This window comes from Papio anubis, chromosome 11, assembly GCF_008728515.1.
Source record: "Papio anubis isolate 15944 chromosome 11, Panubis1.0, whole genome shotgun sequence".
Lineage (NCBI taxonomy): Eukaryota > Metazoa > Chordata > Mammalia > Primates > Cercopithecidae > Papio > Papio anubis.
In genome coordinates, this window is record NC_044986.1 from 34,067,851 (window position 1) to 34,075,369 (window position 7,519).

General features: G+C 42.2%; 1 pseudogene; it reads right to left on the reverse strand.

Annotated features, from left to right (window-relative positions):
- Positions 1–1,927: 1,927 nt before the first annotated feature.
- Positions 1,928–1,970, reverse strand: LOC116269585 (annotated as a pseudogene).
- Positions 1,971–7,519: the final 5,549 nt, after the last annotated feature.

Sequence of the window (7,519 nt, forward strand, 5' to 3'; positions counted from 1 at the left end):
CGCCTCAGCCTCCCAAAGTACTGGGGTTACAGGCTGAAAACATTGTTCCATGGTCTTCTAGCTTCCCATGTTAAGTGTTGAGAAGTCCGACTCCTCCCTAAATCACCTTTGCTTTCTCTGGACTCTTGCAGAAACTTTCCTTTCCCTCAATATTGTGAAATTCCACCATAATGTGCCATCCTGTGGGTCTGTTTTCATCTGTTGTGTTAGGCGCTTGGGGGATCCTTTCTGCCTATCAATTCATGTCCCTTGGTTTGCTAAATGTTTTCTGGTTATTTTATTGGTTTTTGTCCCTTCTGTTTTTTTCTTTTCCTCTTCAATTATTTGGATATTGGATCTTTCGGACTGGCCCTTCGTTTTTCTTATTTTGTCATTCTTTTTTTTTTTTTTTTTTTTACCTCTTTGACTTTTTGCTTAACTTTCTGGAAGACTTTCTATGTAGTACCCTATTCAGTAGCTGAGTTTTTCATTGTTGTTTTCATGTTTTTAATTTTATGAGCTCCTTTTTATTTTGTCCTCTGAATGCTACTTTGTTGAAACACAACATTCTGTTCCTGTTTCCTGGTTGCAATATCTTCTTTCTCTGAAGGTAGTTTTGTTTTCTTCTCTCTGCATAATTGCTGTATCTTTCAAGTTAGAATTGACTTTTAAAAAAAATCTTTGTATTTCACGGTAATGGCTTTCCTTGGATGTCTAGTGCTACTTGAATGTATGTAGACTCCTGATTAGGATCTGATCTAAATGTGCTGATGGGAACCTCGAAGAGAAGTGGGACTTTTGACTCTGAGCCTTACTGTATTGTGATTTGGGTGAGCTGTTTGTTGCATAACCTTCAATGTCAGAATCTGTGGGTATTTCCTCTTGGTCTGGTTAAATTCTCAGGGAGGAATCTTCCAGTTTCCTGGCTGATGCTACTTGTTCTGAGACTTTGATGATTCTATGGTACACATTGGATTGGCTCTCAGCTTTCCCCATTGCTAGCTTGGAATTCAGCTTCTTGATTCTATTACTTCTACCTTTTCTTATAATTGGGAGGTGAAAAAAACTAAATAACAAACAAACAAAGGTAGGGCTATGGTGTGAGGTTAAATTCTGGATCCTGATATAAAATTTTTATTTCAGAAAACAGCCACACCTGTGTAAGAAGATGCAAGGACGTTATGTATGTCTAGCTGTTCAGCTAACTTTTCAGTCACTTGGGGTAATAGGGGAAATCCTGGATTTCTAGAATAGCAGAATGTTAGAATTGGAAGGCACCTTGGGGCTAATAAAGCTGACACATGTGCAGAAAAACCCCCAAGCCAATCAGCCTATATTTGCTCCAGATGGCATTCTCTGAGCTTTGTGTTTGCCTGGCCTAATGGACAGCTAGCTCCAGAGCCCTAAGTACACATCTCCCAAGAGAAGAGAGGGGAGCCCAGAAGTCTGGGATCTTGAAGGAAAGGAAACATTAACAGGTAATCTTCCCAATGGATTATGTATTCACAGAGGCACCAAAGCAAATGGTATACAAGTTGCCTCATCAGGTTTTGCCCCTTTCAGTAAAGTTCTGAATATTTGGAAAAGGCTTGGTCCTGGAGGGGAGGATCAAAGCGTGATTATAAGGAAGAATGATGGAGTAACCCGTCATCTCCCATTGCGCTACCAAGGGTAATGCAAGGCTAGAACCCTGATTTCCAAACCCATCATTAAAACCTGTGCCATGGGGCAAGTGATAAAAACTATTGTTATAATACTTATAGCAGCCTTGATTGGTAGAATCATGGTAAAAAAAAAAAAAAAATAGGAACCAGAGGCTTTTAAGATGATCTTAGATGTCATTCTGGTTGTTTTTTCTCTTGTAATTGCACTCATGTGGAAATATACTGACTTGATGCCATATCCTCCCTTTTTGGTTTTACCATATTTTGTATTTTTTTTTTTTTTACTGGAAAATCTGCTAGACAAATTCTAAAAGAGCTGTAACCCTATTTTTATATTTTGTATTTAATTGTAATTGTTTATTTATATGAATGGGCATTAAATTTATGTTTTTCAAATTTCAAAATGTGTAAGTATCCTCCTTTCCCATGTACCCAGCCCCTAGTTTCCTTCTCTAGAGCCAACCAATGTTATCAGTTTTTAAAATGTATCTTTCAGAAGCATTTTATCCACATACAAGTAAATAGGCACATATTCCTTTTTTCTTCCTTTTTACCTTTTGCACAAATAGTAGCATTCTACACAAGGTTTCTGCACCTACCTCCCCACCGAATACCACTTACTGTTGCCTCACATACTTCTGCGTAGTAGTCCATTGTATGGATGAACCATGATGGATTTAGCCAGTCCATTATTGATGACCCGCTGGGCACAATATGACGCTTTGGTGATGTAGAATTTTGGGCTTTGGAGCAAGATATTTGGGTAAGGAACTACCTTTTCAAAGACTCCAGTCTCCCTGTCTACCCTACCAGGAGTTTGAGATGAGCTGATGAGGATCTGCCTTGGAGAAAGAACTGGTTGGGGAGATTTTGCAAAGAAAGAGCTATGGGATGTAGGGATTTACTGGACATTGGAAAAGAGGAAGAAGCATCAGGGAAGATGCCAAGGTTTGAGCTAGGATGAAAGGAAGAATTCAGGCTTGATGCTGATTGTGGGGAAGGATAGTACCCATCCATTTTCACATGCTGCTTTTGGAAAAACCTCTAGATAGAGGTGTTGAGTAGTCACTTGGAGATGCAGGATTATAGTTCAGAAAAAATATCTATAATAATAGGATAATAGATAATATATTATCTATAACAAGTCCTAACTGTAGAGTTAGGACTCATTGAGATAGAGGTGATGGTAGGTAGAGGCCGTGGCAGGAGATGAATAGAGTCAGAATTGAGAGTGAGATGTGGAGAGGCCAAGGATGAAGTCTTTTTTTCTTTTCTTTTCTTTTTGAGAAGGAGTCTCACTCGGTCGCCCAGGCTGGAGTGCAATGGCACGATCTCGGCTCACTGTAACCTCCGCCTCCCAGGTTCAAGCAATTCTCATGCCTCAGCCTCCCAAGTAGCTTGGATTACAGGCACCTGCCACCACGCCCAGCTAATTTTTTTATATTTTTAGTAGATACGGGTTTTCACCATGTTGGCCAGGCTGGTCTTGAACTCCTGACCTCAGGTGATCCACCTGTCTCGGCCTCCCAAAGTGCTGGGATTACAGGCATGAGCCACTGCGCTTGGCAAGGATGAAGTCTTAAAGTAGAATCATGTTCAGGGTCATCAGGAGAAGGAAGTGACAAATGAAGGAGACAGAGAAGCACTGGAGAGAGAGAATGAGAGGATAGTGTAGTACCACCAAAGTCAGATGAAGAGTCCCATCAAAGAAGGCAGAGCTTGGTCAAAAGACCAAAGGTGGTCGGGCTGAGGCAGGTGGATCACGAGGTCAGGAGTTCGAGACCAGCCTGATCAACATGGTGAAACGCTGTCTCTACTAAAAATGCAAAAATTAGCTGGATATGGTGGTGTGCACCTGTAATCTCAGCTACTCAGGAGGCTGAGGCAGGAGAATCACTTGAACCTGGGAGGCGGAAGTTGCGGTGAGCCGAGATCACACCATTGCACTCTAGCCTGGGCAACAAGAGCAAAACTCTGCCTCAAAAAAACAAAACGAAACAAAACAACCAAAGGTTACAGGACATCAAGGAGGATGACAACTGAGAGAAAACGTCATTAGATGTGATGAGAGCTGAGAGTATGTTTTGCACTGAGTGTTTTTGGGGAAAATCGGGTTGAAGGATTATGAAAGGGGTGCAGTGTGTATAAAATAATATATCACTCCATCACCTTATGCGCCTCCGCAGGGGTCATCAGTCGCTGACCATGGCAAGGCAGTGGGACATACACTCCTCTCTGCTGCTCCAAACCCCAGCTTCCATTCTCTTGCAAGTACGTGTTGCATCAAATCTGTTGTAGTCCCTTCAAACTTCCTTCTTCGTAAATAAAAACATTGACAAAAGTTATAATACAATACTCTTTGCCCTCTACCACCCAGTTAGCTAAATAGCTGCATGATTCAAAATTTCATAAGGAAGGCCCTGGAAATAATGAGAAGGGAGAATGAGGGAGATTGTGTGTTTATATGTTTAATTAAGATATACTGTGCACATACAGGAAAGTACATAAATCTTAAGTGCACAGCTTGATGAATTTTTACACAATATATATTGTATAACCAATATCCAGACCCTGATATAGAACATTTCTAGCATTCTGGAGGGCTTCCTCCATGCCCCTAGCTGTGATTATCCAACTCCAGAGGGGAGAGTTGGATAAGTTCTCTCCCCATGGGGGAGAGAAGCAAGGGATAAGTGTTGGGAGCAGCAGAGGAAATAACTTTTTGATATTACACTCCTAGATAATATCTGCATCACTTGTCCTGTCTTTAATGTTTTGGCTGCTCCTGAGAAGCAGGATAGCAGGATGGTAAACAGTGTGGACACAGGGCTGCTGCATAGGCTTGAATCTCAGTTATATCACTTACTGGCTTTGTGACCATTCATAACTTATATAGCATACCTCAATTTTCTCATCTGTAAAATGGAGCAGTAATGGTACCTACTTGATAGGATGAGGGAGAAGATCAAATGAGACACTGAGAAAAGTGCCTGGCACATGGTCAGCACTCAATAAATGTTAGCCCTTTTTAAATAATTAATGGGAATTCCAGGTGCACTACCAGAGCCAATGGAGCATATATGTTGTGAGTGGGTCATGTTGACCCTTCAAATCTCACCCTCAGCTATATCTATAATACCACTTATAAGGAACCAGGGCTTTTCACTCTGTCTTCCTTCTCTTACTTGGGTATATACTCTTTTCAGGATTCAGTCTCTCCCTGGCATCTCTGATCTAGCCTATCCCTGAGCTCTGCACATGCAGCTGAGGGAGTGGAAATGCCAAGCCTGGCTCTGGTGGTGACCTTATCAAGACCTTTCCAACATACTTGCTGGGTCATCGGAAAGGCTTGCTCACTGTGCAGTCCAGCCAGCTTCCAAGGAATTCATCAGTGGGCTGGAATCGGGGTGTGTGTGACCTCAGCTGCTCCCAGGGCTTGCCCCTTCCTTCTCCACACCCTGACTTCACTTCTGGAGTGGGACCAGTTCTTCACAATCGCGGCCAGGGTGACAGCAAGGTGTGATGGATGGACGAGGAGCCACGGAGTGGCAGGGTGCTTGGTCAGAAACTCAAGGCTGTGTTTATGAGAAGGAAGAGGCTGTTTCCTGGAGCAAGCATAATGCAGCTCTAAAAAAGGCAGGGGAAATACATCATGCAAGGGAGCATAACCCTGGGAGGGCCGCTGGGAATCAGAGTACCAGAGAAGCCCTGGCAGGTCAAGGTGCCTCTGACAAGGCCTTTTTTATAGGCCATTTGCGTGAGGGTTTGCTGCTGTTCCCTGCAGAGCTGACAGCCACTCAAGGTCTCAGTGGGAGCTTGGAAGCTAATCTTAGCTGTTGCTTTCCAGACCTTCTCCACTGGTCCTGCTGATGCATTTGGAAAAGAAAGAACAAACTCTATTGTTTTTAAAAACTGCAAAAATGACCATTTTGGCTGTTGACTCTTGCATTGCTGCAAATAGATTGGGATCATAAGCTCCTTCCTTTCCTTCCAAACCTGGGGCAAAAGAAAGTTTAACTGGATTCTCCCTATGGTTAAGAGAGGTACCAAAATGTGTTTTCTCCAAAGAGTGTTAACAGCTGTTCATCCCTAAAGCATTCTTGCTGCCCTGGTTTCCCTGAAGATCCTATTGTGCTATAAAGGAGCCTCTGGATAAAATGAGCACTCTGTGTTAGTTTCCTGTGGCTGCTGTAACAAACGGCCACAAACTTAGTAGCTTTATACAACAGAAATTCATCCTCTTACAGTTCTGGAAATGCAAAGTCCAAATTGAGTCTTACGAGGTTAAAATCCAGGTGCCAGTAGGGCTGGTTCCTTCTGGAGGCTCCAGGGCAGAATCCGTTTCTTGCCTCTTTCAGCGTCTGGCGGCTGCTGTTATTTCTTGGCTTGCAGCCCCTTCCTCCATCTTCAAAGCCAGTGGCATAGCATTTTCTATCTCTGAGCCTGCCTCTCTCGGCTTCTGTCATGTGTCTCTTTTGTAGTCTAATCATCCTCTGCCTCCCTCTTATAGAACAACACTTGGGATTAATTTAGGGCCTACCTGGATGATCCAGAATAATTTCCTCATTTCAAGATCCTGCAAAGACGCCTTTGCCCATACAAAGAAACATTCACAGGTTCCATAGAGTGAGAAATTGGATATCTTTGGGGGCTGTGATGTTTAATGTTATGTGTCAACTTGACTGGGCTACGGGATGCCCAGATAGCCGGGAAAACATTATTTCTGCATGTGTCTGTGAGGGTGTTTCTGGAATTGGTAGACTGAGGAAGGAAGATCCACCCTCACCCATGTGGGGGTGCATCTCCAACCTGTTGAGTGCCTGAGTAGAACAAAAAGGTAGAGGAAAGGGCAAATTTGATCTCTTTCTGCTTAAACTGAAACATCCATCTTCTTCTGCCCTCAGGCATCAGATAACAATGCTCTTGGTTCTCAGGCTTTAGGGCTTAGACCAGCACTTACACTATCAGCCACTCAATTCTCAGGCCAGATGGCAGATTATGGGACTTAGCCTCCATAGCCACATGAGCCAATTCCTGCAATAAATCTCCTCTCTCTCTCTCCATACATATATATATAGCTATGCCAAAAAAGCATCTTAAAAATTGAATCCAATTTTTTTTTAGTTTAAACATGTACTTTCAAGTTTACCACACTTCTCACACTCTATATTGGCATATTTCCAATTTATTCATTACTTATTCGGCCCCTGAAGGCATTTGAGTTCGCAGCCTCTGGGGTAAGGTCTTTTGTGATGTGATAGAGGCTGCCACATTTTCAGAGTGAAAGCTGTTAAGATAAGGACAACTATGTTTACAGCCATATCCTGTTATATAGGAGATCTATCTATATGTATATGTACATGTATATGTATATCTATAGCTGTCTATTTCCTCTATTGGTTCTGTTTCTCTGTATAACCTTGACTAATACAGTGGTCATTATTTAGCTTACCATACTCTCAAGTAACTATGGGAATTTATTGAACATTTACTGTGTGCTAAGTACCATGCTAAATGTCTTAATGCAGGTGCCCCTTTAACTCTCCAACTTTGTAAGTAGCCACTGCCCCTGATCAGCAAGCAATAACAGCTAACACTCATTTGATTCTTATTATGTGCCAACCTCTCTTCTTGGACTTTAGATGTATTAACTCTCCTAACCCTCACAGCAACCCATAAGGTATGTATTATTATCTCCATCTCAGAGATAGGGAAACTAAGGCATAGACTGGTTAAGTAACCTGCCCATGATCTTCTAATAAGAGGCAAAATTGGAATGTAAACCAAAGCACATAATTACTAAACTATCTGCCAGTCCAGCTTTGTTCTTCTTACTTTATAGCAGAAGAAAATGTACCTGGCTCTTGATTGTCCTT